This window comes from Zingiber officinale, chromosome 5B (assembly GCF_018446385.1).
Source record: "Zingiber officinale cultivar Zhangliang chromosome 5B, Zo_v1.1, whole genome shotgun sequence".
Classification (NCBI taxonomy): Eukaryota; Viridiplantae; Streptophyta; class Magnoliopsida; order Zingiberales; family Zingiberaceae; genus Zingiber; species Zingiber officinale.
The window spans coordinates 27,266,666-27,283,385 of record NC_055995.1 but is presented as its reverse complement, the minus strand read 5'-3'; the positions used below and the strand labels follow the sequence as shown (position 1 = coordinate 27,283,385).

The following is a 16,720-nucleotide window of genomic DNA, read 5'->3' as shown; positions in this document are numbered from 1 at the left end:
ACCAGAATATTATAATTTTTTAAAAATATATAATTTAGTTTTTAATAAATATCTAAATTTATAAATTATATTTATTAAACTCGTTTATGTTATAAAAATTTGAATAAATTTGTGGATCATGAATATATTCGTTAAATAAAACTCGATGCTTTTTCTCGTTCTCCGCAGCCAGTGCTGATCCCGCCATGTCTTCCGTATCTTTGTTAGGGTTATTATGGGCTACCGTAGCCAAAGTCCCAAATGGTATCTTCTATGATTTATTTCCCCCCTCATTTTTCTTTAATTGGCAGCGGATTCGAGCTTGCACGAACGCTTAGCTGATCGATCGGCTTGCCCCAATCGAGATACAGTGATTGCTGCAAAGGCAACGGAGAGGTAATTTCTCCTCTTCTTTCCCCTTTCGCCTTCACATCTTTTGGCTGCCAATGGCTTGAAGGTTACTCTGAAAATTTAAACTTATTGTTTTCTAGGTCAATGTGATTCATCTATTAGCTCTTAAAAACTGCTTTTTCTGTTTCGATTTGCCTTAGTTTATACAACTTTTTCGTTCTTTCTTTCTTTACATTACACAAATCAGAATCGATCCTCTTCCTTCCCATTTTGCCTTTAGTTCTTTCGGTTGTCAACGGCTTGAAGGTTTTCTAGGGCAGTGCGATTGGTCTTTTCTATGTCAATTTTCCCTAGCTAACCCACATTACTTGTTTTCCACTTGATCTATTAACATATTCTCATTGTTCTGCATTACAAAGCTCAATAATATTTCATTTGCCTCAGAAACAGTTACTGCCTTGTCAAGGTTGTTCTTGATCTGTTCATGCGGTTCATGTCTAACTAGGACATTCATTGTAGCTCTTGAAGCAGTTTAGCTTGATAACCTTGAGAAAGGTTGCATTGGCAGATGATGTCTACCACTTTTTTTTCTTCTCCCCTGTAATGTATATCCCATTCCTATCCTGGGGTTGCTTGCTTAAAATTATAGCTGGTTTAGTTTTTAATATTTACGACTTATCATTATCATTGGCATTGCAACAGTAACTTTAATATGCTCTTCCTACTGATCTTGTAAGGCTTTTTCTTGTTGGTTCTACTCTTTGGTTAAGATGTGTTGCAATTTCCGTGGCCATGTAAAAACTGACTAGATAGGTTTTGAAGCTCAACACGTAAACATTTGTTTATTACTTTTTTACCTTTGTTCCCATCACCTCTCTTCAGGGTATTAAGAAGGATGGTATGATGGTGGAAGCATTGCCTTTGCAATTATTATTGTTATTGTAGTAACAGGTATAAAATTCTTTGCTCTCGATGTTATCTGTTGGATTTCGTTTTTATTCATCACGAAATCTCTGGTCACTTGCTGTTATGACTATCATGCAGCATTTTTTATTCTTCCGTTTTACTGGTTTAAATGGCCTTATGTCTAGTCTTTGTTACTACTTACTGCTCAACACAGCAAACTGGTTCAAATGATCTGTTTTAGATGTTAGGAAACAAATTTTCTAGTACATTAATGCAAGAAATAATACCTCATAAGAGTACAAAAATGTGAAAAAATGAAAGTTATTTTTTTTGTAACTGTGGATGTTGGTACTCACTGTAATGCTAACAAACGTGGTAAAAATCTGTTGTGATTCTAAAACAATAAAACGTTGTTGAATTTATCGGAAAAGAAACCATGTGTCCTAATTTTGAGGTCAAGTGCTCCCTAGTTTGCTATTGAAATCCATGTAAAGTCATATCAGATATAATAAAATCATTTGGACTCTCTTGTTATGCTAACTAGATTTTTTTTCCTGGATCGCTTTTTATTCCTCACAAAACTCTTTTCATTTTAGTTGTCGTTTGAACATATCTATTTTAATATATTATCTCTAATCCTATCCTCAAATTTAGATTACATCTCAGACATGCTTCTCACCATCATTTATTTTATATGTATTTATTGTTGGTGCGGGAAGCATCCGACGATCGACCATTGTTTTGATAATGGCCAGTGTTCGAAATTGCGTCCTAGGCGGCCGCCTAGGCGCTGTGCGGCAGGATGCCGCGCCAGAAACCAGCGAGGCGGAAGCCCTAGGCGGCTGGGCCGCCTAGCTGGTCCTCGGCGGTCCTCCGCAGGCTTCGGCGGGCTTCGGCGGGTTCGGCGGGCCAAGCTTTTTAAGGCATGTTAAACCCGATTTTTAGGTATTTGCCAGGCGTTCGTTTGTTTCATCGCCCTGACTCTTCGCCGACTGTTCGTCTTCCCTGATCGCGTTGCTTCCGGTAAGTTTTTGTTTCTGTTCATTTTTGTTTCATCGCACTTTTTTTGTTTCTCAAATCTTCGTCGCGGCAACACCGGACGCATCGCAGGTGTCAGACGCTGCCAGATGCTTCGCCGGACGCGCTGTACGCGCCGAAGCCCTCCCGCGAGCTGCCGGTGGCGGCCCGTGGCGTCCGCGCCGTCGCGCGAGTCGCGAGACTCGCGACAGAGACGCGTTTTTAGCGTTTTTTTTTCTTCTTTTTTTAAATTTTTTTTAGATTTAATAAATTAAAACAATTCCTAACTCCTAATGGGGATAATTTTAATAATAAGGTTGAGTTCATAAACCCTAATAAAATTAAGATCCCAATTAAATATATTTAAAATTTATCTTTTTTATAATAAATATTATTAATTTATATAAAACAAATTTAAATATATAAAATTATATATAAAATTCTAATAGCCATTATTAATTTATATAATCATATTTAAATATATAAATAATATATTTAATTTTTTTAAATAAATAATATTAAATATTAATTTATATATTAACAGATTTAAAAAATTATAATAAATATTATCATTTATCACTTTATCAGATTTAAAAATATTTAAAATTAAAAAACATATAATACATATTAATAAATTAATAAATCATATTTAATTATTTATAAATTATAAATTTTATATATTATAAATTTATATTAATCGGATTTATACATATTAAAATTATATTAAAATTTTAAATTTTTTAATAAGTATTATTAATTTATATAAATCATATTTATAAATTTTATATATTATAAATGTATATTAATCGGATTTATAAATATTAATTATTAAAATTATATTAAAATTTTAAAAATTCTAATAAATATTATAATTTATATAAATCAGTTTTAAAAATATGAAAATTAAATTAAAATTTTAAAAATTCTAATAAATATTATTAATTTATATATAAGTATATAACAGATTTAATAATATAAAAAATATATTTAAAATTAAATTTATTTAAACAAATATCTAATAAATTTTATTAATTAGATTAAGATATATAAAAAAATATTCTCAGACTTGTTAATGACTTAATGTTATATTTCATATTTTCATTATTTTGTATTATATATTTGTATGGTATAATTAAATTTTATTATCATATTATGTCTTGTTATATATAATTTTTTTTCCTTCAGATTATCTGTTATCAATGGCAAGCAATCCATCTTCGACAGCATTTGTCACTCAACCCGAATCCGGAATTCTTAGAAGAAAATCAAATGACATCGGATGGGAGTTTGAGATATTGATTGATCCTAAGAACCTCGACAAAATTAAATGTAAGTTATATGGAAAAGTAATGTCAGGAGGAGTGTATAGGATAAAGGAGCACATTGGAAATATACCTGGAAATGTATCGGGTTATCGAAAAGCATCTCAAGAAGACAAAAATAAGTGCAAACATGCTATTTTAGAAGGGAGGAACAGAAAGAAGAACAAAATAATGGAATAACAAAGTTGTAGAGCAGAGGTGGCTATTTCCCTAGATGAAGAAGAAGGTCTTGAAATTGAAGGGATGGATGGAGTTAAAAAACCTCTTCCACTTGGCCCCATGGATAGATATGCATCGGCAATTGCTCCAGAAAATGCAAGCTCCAGTGGAAGTAAAGTGTTTCGCCAAAAAAATATAAATGAGGCTCTTTTCAAAGAGAGAACTCAACAAGTTCAACAATATGTTGGGAGATGGGCTTATGAAAATGGAATCTCATTCAATGCTGTCGATAATGATAGCTTCAAGCAACTAATGGAGGCAGTGGGTCAATTTGGACCAGGATTCAAGCCTCCAACTCAATATCAACTTAGGGAGTCACTATTGAAAGCCGAAGTTGAAAGAACAAAACAATTGCTGAAGAAACATGAAGAAGAATAGACAAAGAATGGATGCTCGATCATGACAGATGCATGGAGTGATAGAAAAAGAAGAAGCATCTTAAATTTGTGTGTTAATTGCAAGGAGGGTACTACATTTTTAGAGTCTAAGGAGTCTTCAGAGGAGGCGCATACAGCTGAACTTATTTTTGAGTATGTTGACAAGTGTGTTGAACAAGTAGGAGCTCAGAATATTGTTCAGATTGTTACAGACAATGCCATCAACAATATAGCTGCAGCTAAATTGATGAGAGAAAAACGACCCGGGATCTTTTGGAGTTCATGTGCAACTCATACTATTAATCTCATGCTTGAAAGTATTGGCAAACTTCTACGATATAAAAAGGTGATTGAGCAATCCAAGGCTTTTACCATTTTCATCTATGCTCACCATAAGACTTTATCATTGATGAGAAGTTTCACGAAGAAGAGAGACATAGTCCGACCAGGAGTTACCAAGTTTGCATCAAATTTCCTCACATTGCAAAGTTTGATTGAAAAAAAAGCTAGCTTAAGGGCCATGTTTACAAGTGATATGTGGGAGAAATGTAAATGGTCAAAAACAAACAAAGGAAAATTGGCTTACTCTACAGTGATGAGCATGAGTTTTTGGAATGGTGTGACACTTTGTTTGAAAATATTTGCTCCTTTGGTAAGAGTTCTTCGATTGGTAGATGGAGATAGAAAGCCATCGATGGGTTTTCTATATGGGGAGCTTCTTCAAGCTAAAGAAGATATCAAGGTGGCTCTGAATAACGTGGAATCAAATTATCAGCCTATCATAGTCATTATTGAGTCAAAAATGAAGGATAGACTTGATACATCATTGCATACCACTGTATTTTTGTTGAATCCTTATTTTTACTACAAAGATAGTTCTATTGCTCTTTATGAGGAGGTCGCGATGGAGATTTTTGAATGCATGGAAACTTTGCATGCCAATGAGTTAGATCTACAAGATACAATTATTAACAAGGAATTTCTAAAATATAGAAATAAGACTGAGTTATTTGGAAAAACATTGGCAGCAAAAGCATGTGAAAAAAATGATGATACATTTGATCCATGTGCATGGTGGAGTACATACGGTGCTCACACACCTAACTTGCTAAGGGTGGCATTGAGGATGCTTTCATTAACTACAAGTTCATCTGGGTGTGAAAGAAATTGGAGTACATTTGAAGGAGTAAGTTTTAAACTTTCAGCCTACTCTTTAATTAAATTAGTTATAATTTTTAACGTCTATACTCTATATTCAGGTACTAACTATAGTATTTACTTTCTCTGTTTTTTTTAGATTCACACAAAGAAAAGAAATAGGTTGGATGCCAACAGGTTAAACAATCTAGTATTTGTCCAATTTAATGCTAGATTGTTGAACAAACAAAAAAGAGAAAAAGAAAGAAATGTTGATGTCCTTCTTGCAAAAGATGCTTCAAATGCACAAGGTTGGATTGTGGATGGTGGGGAAGATGATGAAGTTGAACTAGGTTCCGGGCTCACTTGACAAATGGTTGATGAAGCAAGTGGAGCAGATGAAAATCTACAACTCGAAGAAGCTCTAGAGTGATAGAACTTCATGAAGATGATTTTGAATCCGAAGAAGAAGACGAGGATCACAATAATGATATTGAGTTTGTGTCCGATGAAGAACAAGTTATTGAAAATTATAGAGAAGAAACAGAATAAATATGAGTCTATGAGATATTATTAGTTGTGTAATTTTGAACTCATTTTGTTAAGACATGATTTATATTATTTAACAATTATATTTTGCTTAGTGGTTACTAGTTCACAATGCATTGTAATCTTGAATTGAACTATTGCTACTATTTTCCAATGTTCTACTGTTTACTATATGATTATGATAACTTACTGCATGTTCTATTGTTTAACTGTTTCTTTTACTCATATTTACTAAGCCTAGTATATTTCCTTTGCACAAAACTATTAGTTTTCTTTTATAGTTTTTCATTTTTTGGTATTGGAAAGTATGTATTTATTTCAGCATACATAGTTAGATCTTCATTGCTATGAAATTGTTTAAGATAACATTTAGAGTTGCATATGACATTGTCCACAGTTCACATGAAACAAGGGATACCGAGGAATCCGCCTAGCGGCGCCTAGTCCCCGCCTAGACGGCCTAGGCGCTAGACGCTGGTTTGCCGCCCGACTAGTGCCTAGCGAATTTTAGAACCTTGATAATGGCAAAGGAATTCAAAGTTAAGTTGTTTTGTGATCTAATGCACTTAATTGAGTGTTTTAGGAAAGTCCTAGCTGCGGTTAGACAGGTAGAAAACCCTAGGGGGTGGTAACCCTAGGTCATAGGGGGCGGTAACCCTATGCGGAAAGTCTTGGCGGGTCGAGAGCTTCAGGCAAAAGTCCTAGGGGGGTAACCCTAGGTGGAAAGTCCTGGTGTCACGAACCAGGTGAAAGACTGGACCAGCCGGGAAGTGGAAGTCCAGAAGAAATTCCGGAAGCTTTGAACGTTGAGCAAAAGTTCAGTCAATCTGGAGGATCGCACTGGCAACAGGTAAATCTCCTGAGTGGAGTAGGTGAGGATGCGTTCCCCGTAGAGGAAACAGTAGGCGTCAGGTCGACCTAGGGTTTCCGGTTGAAAATCCGAAGTCAGACCCGGACAGTCCGACGACTGTCAATTATATTTATCATATTGTTTCTGTCCTAATTTTGTTTTACAGGGTTTGTGTTTGGGACTAACACATTTTGCAGGAACAAAGAAGCACACTTAGCCTCAGATGAACAGTGTCCGAGGCGCCTCCATGGGGCTTGGAGGCGCCTCGGGCGCCAGCCGAAGCCAGCTGTCCAGAGACTTTGGAGGCGCCTCGAAGGTCACTGGAGGCGCCTTGGACCAGGCGTTGGAGGTGCCTTGGAGCAGCTTGGAGGTGCCTTCAGTAGGATAAGGCGCGACCAGATCAGAGCTGATCCACGCGTGCGACTCGGTGGCTTGGAGGCGCCTCGGACAGGCTTGGAGGCGCCTCCAGCACTGTTTAAAAGAGGGACTCGAGCAGCAGCCTGGTACAACGATACACAAGCGATCCTTCTGCGTTCAACTGCTAACGAGTTCATCTCGAAGTGCTGTGACGACATACCGACGACCCGGAACTCCAGATTTTGATATTCTTACTGTCGGTATTGTTTTCTTTTATAGTTCTAAATTGTAATAATCTTGTAACAATCTTTCGAGCTTATAGTTGTTGCCCACCGAAAGCGGTCAACGACCGCGGGCCTTGGAGTAGGAGTCACCACAGGCTCCGAACCAAATAAACGACCGTGTTCTTGTGTTGTTCCCTTTTCTTTATTTCCGCTGCGTGTTTCACTCCGATAGTTTTACGAATCGAACGAAATAGCCACGAGCACTATTCACCCCCCACCCCCCCCTAGCGTTTTCGATCCAACAATTGGTATCAGAGCGGGGTCGCGTTGATCTGGTGCAGCCACAAATCACACAATTTTTCGTGGTATTTTCAGTTTTACCGAGTCAATTAGAATTAACTTAATAGTTATATTCTAATTATTTTTTTTCCGAATCGGTTTTGCTCGAGACTGGTGCAACACCACTCGAGCTCGTTATTTCTTAACTTTATTTCCCGCACTGCTAATCCAAGACATAGTCTTGGGACGTTTCTACTTTGTCTTTGTTTTTGTATAACACTAATGGCCCAACAAGAGGGTTTTAGCACCGTTCGCCTCCCACTTTTTTCCGGAGAAGACTTCGGGTACTGGAAGGGACAAATGGAAACTTATCTGAAGATCCAGTTTGATACCTGGATGATTATTAAGACTGGAATACAACTGGCAACCGACGAAGACGGCAAGCCGACACCCTGCGAAAAATGGGAACCTACCCTAATCAAGAAGGTGGAAGCTGATGCCAGAGCGACCTGCACCCTCCAGTGCGGACTGACCAAGGAGGAACTCAACAGAGTTGGACCATTCTCCAGCGCAAAAGAGCTTTGGGAGAAGCTGATCGAACTCCACGAGGGCACCTCCGACACCAAGGTTAGTAAAAGAGATCTTCTATTCAATAAACTATATAATCTAAAAAATGCAGGAAGGAGAGACGGCAAGTCAACTCCACGCGCGAATATAAGACGTCCTCAACTCCCTCCATTCAATCGGGCAGAAAGTCGAAAATCGAGACGTCATAAGGTATGCACTAAACTCGTTTCCAAGGAGTACATTATGGGCATCAATGGTAGATGCCTACAAAGTCTCCAAGGATCTATCTTCTATAAAACTAGATGAGTTATTTTGTGAGTTTGAATTGCATGAACAGACTAATACACAGCCAATCGAGAAGGGGGTTGCTTTGGTTGTAGGTACCAGTCAAACACGCGAACCGAAATCACGGCGAAGAACTGAACCGGAATCGGAAGTCGAACCCGAATCAGACGATGAAGACGATGAATTGACAACCGAACTAGTAAAGAAACTCTACAAGAAGAAGAAGAGCTTCAACAAGAGAGACCTAAAAAAAGCAGTACAATCCAAGGAGGGTCAACCCAGCTCAAGAGTCAAGTTCGAGGTCATCTGCTACGGCTGCAACCAGAAAGGGCATATCAAGGCCAACTGCCCAAACCAAAAGGATGCAAAGAAGCAGAGGAAAAGGAAGGTGCTGAAAGCGACTTGGGAAGAATCATCAGAAGAAGACATCAACGACGAACTCGATCAGACGAGTCTACTTACGCTGATAGATTGAACTGTCCGAGAGCCAGAGCGAGTCAGAAGCCGAATCCGAGCGAAGCCACGGATCCGTATCCGTTTCCGAAGGACCTGACCCCGCTGTAAGTGTTCCTCGACTTAACAATTTAGTTAATTACTTACTACGCAAATTAGCTAAGTCAAACCTAAAGGTCAAGTCACTTCTAAAGGAAGTAGCAGTCCTTAAAGAAGTGACTAACCCCAAGACCTTGCCTGACCCAGTTCAGACTGGAAGTTCAACTCGAGTTCAAAAACTTGAGGAAGAAAACTCCAGTCTGAAAACTCAGGTTAAGGATTTAAGAAATACACTTCTCTTTGGGCTCCAAGAAGCTTGACCTAATTCTTGGGACACAAAGAGCCGTGTACAACAAAACTGGGCTAGGTTATAAAACTAAAAGAAAATATAGATCTTATCTGTCCTTAGTAAATAGACAAAATCATAAATCAGTCCAAGCATGGGTACCCAAGTCCAACCTGGTTAATCAAGTTGGACTTGGTCAATATTGGGTCCCTAAGGATCAAATACACTACCTCGATAGACCATATTGAGGCTACGATCCAGGGGGAGCTAGAAGTAAAACAATAAAAATTAAATCAAATTAAGTTCAAATTAAAATCCAAGGGAAGGCTCCAGAATAGCTGGCACCTCCGAACTTAATCCACCCGATAAGGGTAACCAAGAGCAGACTACCCGGCAGGGTAATTAAGAGTAGATTAAAATGGGCTAAGTTTAACTTGACTCACAGTACTGGTGAAGTATTGGATGATAGTACGTTGGGGAAGCTTAGTCATCGCATGTCTAGGAAGATATGGCTTCGACCTGGTGCATTTGGCTAAGTGAAACTGACCGAAGCTACCCTTTATGGATCCTAACCAGTTAGACCAAGGTTTTGTACTAAGTTCAATGGGTAGGACTATTTGGAAAACCTCGAAGGCATGGTTACTTTAATGATGTCCTTGTGACTCACCATAGCCCAGAAGTTTATCCTAAGAACGTCTACTTATTGAACCTAACGCTAAACCTGAATCTAACACAAAGTTAAACCAAACCCTAAAATTGAATTTAATTCATCTCACAAAAATTATAGGATTCCCTGATTGAAAATTTAGATCGGGTGAGATGACTAAGGAATAGAAATTGAAATTAATTCAAATTCAAATTCACAAATTAAATTCAAAATTAATTCAAATTCACAAATTAAATTCGAAATTAATTCATATTCAAATTCAAACTCAAATTCAAAATTCGAATTGAAATTCGAAATTTGATTCTAAATTCATAATTAAATTAATTTAATAAAATGTTTTTCAAAAATTTAATTAACTTGAAATTATTTTTCAAAAATTAATTAACTTAAAATTATTTTCAATAATTTATTAACTTAAACTATTTTTCAAAAAATTAATTAACTTAAAATTATTTTTCAAAAATTTAATCAACTTGAAATATTTTTCAAAAATTAATTAACTTAAAATCATTTTTCAAAAATTAACTAACTTAAAATAATTAACTTAAAATCATTTTTCAAAAATTAATTAACTTGAAAGATAACTTAAAATTATCTTTCAAAAATTAATTAACTTAAAATTATGTTTAAAAAATTAACTTAAAATTATTTTTTTCAAAAATCTAACTAACTTAAAATATGTTTCAAATATTTAATCAATATTTAATTAACCTGTTTTTTAATTAACCTAATCTTTAAAACAAATTAACTTAATATAATATTAAAAAAAATTATTATTATTTTTAACACGTGGCGCCTCTCAGAAGGCGCCTCCCACACAAGGGAGGCGCCCTAAACAGAGGCGGGAAAACTCCCGCCGACCTAGCCTCAGGCGCCTCGGATTACCCCCGAGGCGCCTCCAACAGATCTTTCAAGGCGCCTTAAACTCAACTTAAGGCGCCTTCAACGCAAAATATAACCACGAACAGAAGGTTCTCTCTTCGTTTTCTCCCGAAGACAAAGCAGTGATTCTCGTACGATTTCCTCCCCTAAGGCGCCTTCAAACCATCCACTCTCCTTCACATCTCTACAATGCCTACTAGGTATATCTCAAATCTTCCTATTATCCTTATTTATAGTTATTCTGCATCTGTTTATATATATTGTCAACAATAGGAAACGTCGCATTGTTGATCCAACACCGGCTAGGGCCCCTCTACGGACCCTAGATTCCCCTCGGAACAACATAGGATAGATTTTGCTAGGTTTACCTTTGAGTCCATTAAACCTAGGTATATAGGTAGGGCATTTTTTGCCCAATTTTGTATCCCTGCAGTCCAGATGATAGATTTTTATCACCTAAGAAAACTGGTTGACTGCAACACCACAGTAAATCAAGACTTGTGTGCCTAGTTCTATCACAACCTTGAAAAGGTTGATGATAGTACCTATTCCACCAGAATTGGTGGAACTGACATTCAGTTTACTCCCTCCCTGCTTCGCACTAGCTTAGAGCTTAGGGAGTCTCAGTGTACATTTTTATGTTACCCGAGTAGGGAGCTACCATTCGGTGATCCCTATTCCCATATTACCTTAGATGACATCTATATGCACTTTTTTGGGGAGGAGAGACCTCTTGGACTGACTGAGTTCAGGTCGACCCTTCTTAGAGTTCAGGACTATGTTATGTACCTCGTCCTGACAGCCTGCATTCTGCCCATCACATCTCGAGACGTCTCGAAGATGCGACCATCCCACTCAATCTTTTTGTACACTCTTAGCCAGCGCCTAGATATAGACATTGCACTTCATATGTTTCATAACATCATTCAGGCTTCTAGTACAGTCACGTCTGGAGTGATCCATATGCCCTACTGTTATATCCTGACCCAAATCTTCTCCACCTCTAGGATAGACACTACCAGAGGGACACTCATCCCACTTACTATATATGATGAGTTAGGTCAGCGTAGTCTTAGATTAGCGGGTGTAGAGGTCACTGCCGAGGGGATTCTGGCCTGGAAGGGCCGGCCACCGCCAGTCGCTGCTCCTGGTGCTCCAGAGGCCGAGGACGTACCAGGCGAGGGTGAGGAGTGACCAGACTTCTTAGCCGAGGAGTTTTTCGCAGATCCTTCCACCTCTGCCGGACCCTCCACATTAGCCGGGCCCTCGACTTCGGCTCCTCCTTCCGTTGAGGACAGGCTTGCTCGGCTCGAGATCCAGTCCATTCAGACGCGACGGGCTGTGCTAGATAGTCATCGCTTCCTCCAATCTCTCCGATCCGAGATAGCTGCAGGGTTCGCGTCTCTCCGAGGCGAGATACGGTGCCAGGGACAACCTCAGCCTGCACCCGAGCAGCCTCTTGCACCACCTCCAGCTGACGACCCTCCAGCTGATGATCCTGCTTTCGATGATCTTGCCTTTTGACACTATCACTTGATGTATCTTGGACGGACACCTATTTGTCTTCTCTGATTGCACTAGTATTTGGATGACCTCTACTTATTTATGTTTATTAGTTTTAGTTGTTTACAATCTGCACAAATGGTAACGTGTTGGGTAGAATAGTTTTTGATTTTCAAAACAGTTTCCTACATGATTTTAACTTGTTTTCAAAATCATCTTATGTTTTAAAATCTAAGAAAATATTGTTTTTAAAAATTTCAATTTTACTAGATTTTCAAAATATGGAATTAGCCTAGGCTCTACCTTAGAAATCATGTTATCCTAGAATTCAACCAGAGCATCTCACAAACGCCTAGGTATACCTTGATTGTGCTTGCAAAACATAGAACGACGTGAGATGCATAGGGTACAACCTGGACTCAAGAATGCTTATATCTGTGCATCAATATGAGTCTGGGTGTTAAACACCTAATTAACAGTAATCAAGTCAAGTCTTCTAGTCCTAATCAAATCTAACTGGATCTATTGACTTAACTTGACTAACCAAGTGAAAGCTGTTGCCCTCTAGGTAATCAGCTAGTAGCTATATAGTTAGATATGTGGCCGCGAACCTACGTGCTTGAATTTTAAATCTTTTTTTTCACTCAGGCATGAACATTAGGGCTTTGATACTTTACTTAAAGAGAAAATTAGCTAATTTGCAATCAATCTAACTAAACTCATGCTTGGACATTAAGGATTTAAGCTCCTCCCTTGTCTTCAAAAGTTTTAAATTGATTATTTGCTCAAAGAAAAATTCTTTCAAAGTTAGCTAAGTTTTCAAAACTTTAATTTTCAAAAGTTTTTTTTTCTTTTTAGACTAAGCTGTCAAAATTCCTTTTAAATCTAAGTCTTTCAAATCTCTTCAAAACACACTTTCCTTTAACTAAGTATTTTGAAAATTTAGCTAAGTGTTTTCTAACAGATTCACAAAATTTAGCTAAGACTTTCAAAAACATGTTTTTCAAAGAATTTAACTAGGTTTCAAAATTGGCTAAAAGCTACATTTCAAAGTCGACTTTTTATTAGCCTTTTAAACCCAGTTGAAAGAAAAATTGCTCTTTAGACCTTGACTTCACTTAGCTAAAGATATTAATCATAAAAAGCTAAGTGTTACTAAAATATCTTTTCCTCTTTAAAAGCCTAATGTTCCAAAATTTTAACTAAGTTGTTTAAAACTAAAACTGCGTTTGCTATGCTACAAAAGAAAAATCTTTCTCCAACAAAATTAATTGATAAAGTTTTCGAAAACCAACTTCGAGCTCAAACTATTTTACTTAGTGAATTTTATTTACAGGAAAGTTAAGATTTTTTCTCTTTCCTAAAAATCTTCATAAAAAGTTAAGTTTTTTTTTTCAAACGTGCTTCTTTTTTGATGAATGGCAAAGGGGGAGAGTAGAGAAATTCAAAAGAAAGGTTAATTTTATAAAGAAAGCCTTTATTAAGGGGGAGCCTGACAAAGTCTAAGTTTTAGTTTAACCATGCTTGCATTCTAATTTATTAAGCTGTCTTACTTAAACTTTAAACGTCTATTTTACTTAGCTTTGAATTTCAGTTGCCATAATAAAAAAGGGGGAGATTGTTGGTGCGGGAAGCATCCGACGATCGACCATTGTTTTAATAATCGCAAAGGAATTCAAAGTTAAGTTGTTTTGTGATCTAATGCACTTAATTGAGTGTTTCAAGAAAGTCCTAGCTGCGGTTAGGTAGGTAGAAAATCCTAGGGGGTGGTAACCTTAGGTTATAGGGGGCGGTAACCCTATGCGGAAAGTCTTGGCGGGTCGAGAGCTTCAGGCAAAAGTCCTAGGGAGGGTAACCCTAGGTGGAAAGTCCTGGTGTCGTGAACCAGGTGAAAGACTGGACCAGCCGAGAAGCGGAAGTCCAGCAGAAAGTCCGGAAGCTTCGAACGCTGAGCAAAAGTCCAGTCGATCTGGAGGTTCGCACTGGCAACAGGTAAATCTCCTGAGTGGAGTAGGTGAGGACGCGTTCCTCGTAGAGGGAACAGTAGGCGTCGGGTCGACCTAGGGTTTCCGGTTGGAAATCCGAAGTCAGACCCGGATAGGGATGACAATGGGTCAGGTTCGGGTCGGATTCTATATCCTCCGTATCCATAGCCATCGGGTATAGGATAGGTATACCCATACCCATTAAATGATCGGATATATTCTATACGTGTAATTTTTCTTCTTTCTATCGAACAATTATCGTTTAACAAAAATATATTAAAATTAATATCCTATTAATATATATATATATATATATATATATATATATATAATTAAAAAAATAGATTAAACATCTATATAGTCTCCTATTAATATAAAAAAAAAATAGTAAGTTGATTTTAGAAAAAAAAATTCTTTAATATATGTATATATATTATTTAATCGGGTATTCGGGTCGGGTATTGGGTATTGATAGTCCCTCCATATCCTCCTCCATTCGGGTTGGATGTCGGATCCTTCATCGAGTTTGGGTGAAATTGCCATCCTTAGACCCGGACAGTCCGACGACTGTCAATTATATTTATCATATTGTTTCTGTGCTAACTTTGTTTTGCAGGGTTTGTGTTTGGGACTAACACATTTTGCAGGAACAAAGAAGCGCACTTAGCCTCGGATGAACAGTATCCGATGTGCCTCCATGGGGCTTGGAGGCGCCTCGGGCGCCGGCCGAAGCCAGCTGTCCAGAGACGCTGGAGGCGCCTCGAAGGTCACTGGAGGCGCCTTGGACCAGGCGTTGGAGGCGCCTTGGAGCAGCTTGGAGGCGCCTTCAGTGGGATAAAGCGCGACCAGATCAGAGCTGATCCACGCGTGCGACTCGGCGGCCTGGAGGAGCCTCGGACAGGCTTGGAGGCACCTCCAGCACTGTTTAAAAGAGGGACTCGAGCAGCAGCCTGGTACAACGATACACAAGCGATCCTTCTGCGTTCAACTGCTAACGAGTTCATCCCAAAGCGCTGTGACGACATACCGACGACCCGGAACTCCAGATTTTGATATTCTTACTGTCGGTATTGTTTTCTTTTATAGTTCTAAATTGTAATAATCTTGTAACAATCTTTCGAGCTTATAGTTGTTGCTCACCGAAAGCGGTCAACGACCGCGGGCCTTGGAGTAGGAGTCGCCACAAGCTCCGAACCAAGTAAACGATCGTGTTCTTGTGTTGTCCCCTTTTCTTTATTTCCGCTGCGTGTTTCACTCTGATAGTTTTACGAATCGAACGAAATAGCCACGAGCGCTATTCACCCCCACCCTCTTCTAGCGCTTTCGATCCAACATTTATTTTAACTCTCAAACACTTCAAACCCATGAAAATGGCTTGTTCTACTGCACTTATATTTTTTTTTCTAAAAGTCATGGAAGCTTTTTCATCACAGGGTAGCTGAAGCTAAATTATCTTCGACTCTTTGTATTGTTGTGCTCCATTCTGGTTTTTCAGCATTTTTGTTCAACCTTTTGTATCAGCGACACTGCATAATCATCAGTTCATTTTAACCCATATTTTTTTATTAATACATTAGAATTCTTGTCTCATATTAATCCCTCAATTTATTCCACTCCCTGTTTTTTTTCCTCCTGCAAATCCACATGCATGAAAAATATATGCAACCAAGGCTACTGTGTGCTATCGTATTGCCCTGCTTATTTTGTAGACATGTAATTTTATTGTTTTATATGATGATTATGACATGTTAATTGTATGCCATTTCAGTGGACCTTTCATCAGTTTGTTTACAGTAGCAAACGCTTCTATACCGTTCTCCTTTGGCATATTTGTTTTTTATAGTTCTAAGTTGCCTTGATTCTATTACTTGCTTTTATCCCTGATCTATGCCATATAATGGTAAGTGGTCCTTTCAGGCTTCTCAAATGCTAAGAATCGTAACATTTTACTCTACCCACCTTCCTGGTCCTGTCATGGTTGTTGCTAAATAGTGTTTTTGAACCCGGATTTGCATAACTTCAGCTTTATTAAGTTGTTTGCTTGGGTCATTGCCATCGTTCATTACACAGTTGATGTTGTTGTCGCATGGTAGGTTGAATGAGATCCTGCTATTTTCTTTTGTATCCTTGAAGCTTTCGTGTTAGCAACTGGATTAATTTGTGCTCAACATTCTTGTAGGTATCCAGTAAATTTAGTGGTATTCTTCATCGACAAGAAACCATCAGGTGCATATCTGTCCTCTATTTTGACCGTGAAATCTATATTTTCTCATATTACCGATTGATATATACTCATATTCCTGGTCAGAAATGTCTGACTGTTTTGGTGGCTCCCAGCAATGGCTGCCACCAAGGAAAAAGATGGAAAGTTTAGAGAAAGCAAGTTACTGAAGATGCGGCTGATTGGGAATGACCTATTCGATCAAAAATATTTCTTTCAGCTGTACGTGTACATAATTTGTAGCTCGGTGTACAATAGAGTTAAA

The 16,720-nt window shown here is 37.9% G+C and overlaps 1 long non-coding RNA gene across 1 annotated transcript; it reads left to right on the top strand.

Moving 5' to 3' along the window:
* The first annotated feature begins 230 nt into the window (after positions 1-230).
* Positions 231-16,720, top strand: LOC121987312. The gene is made up of 4 exons (XR_006113486.1): positions 231-375; positions 1,213-1,281; positions 16,414-16,460; positions 16,543-16,720. It is a non-coding gene; the product is annotated as an uncharacterized LOC121987312 (long non-coding RNA).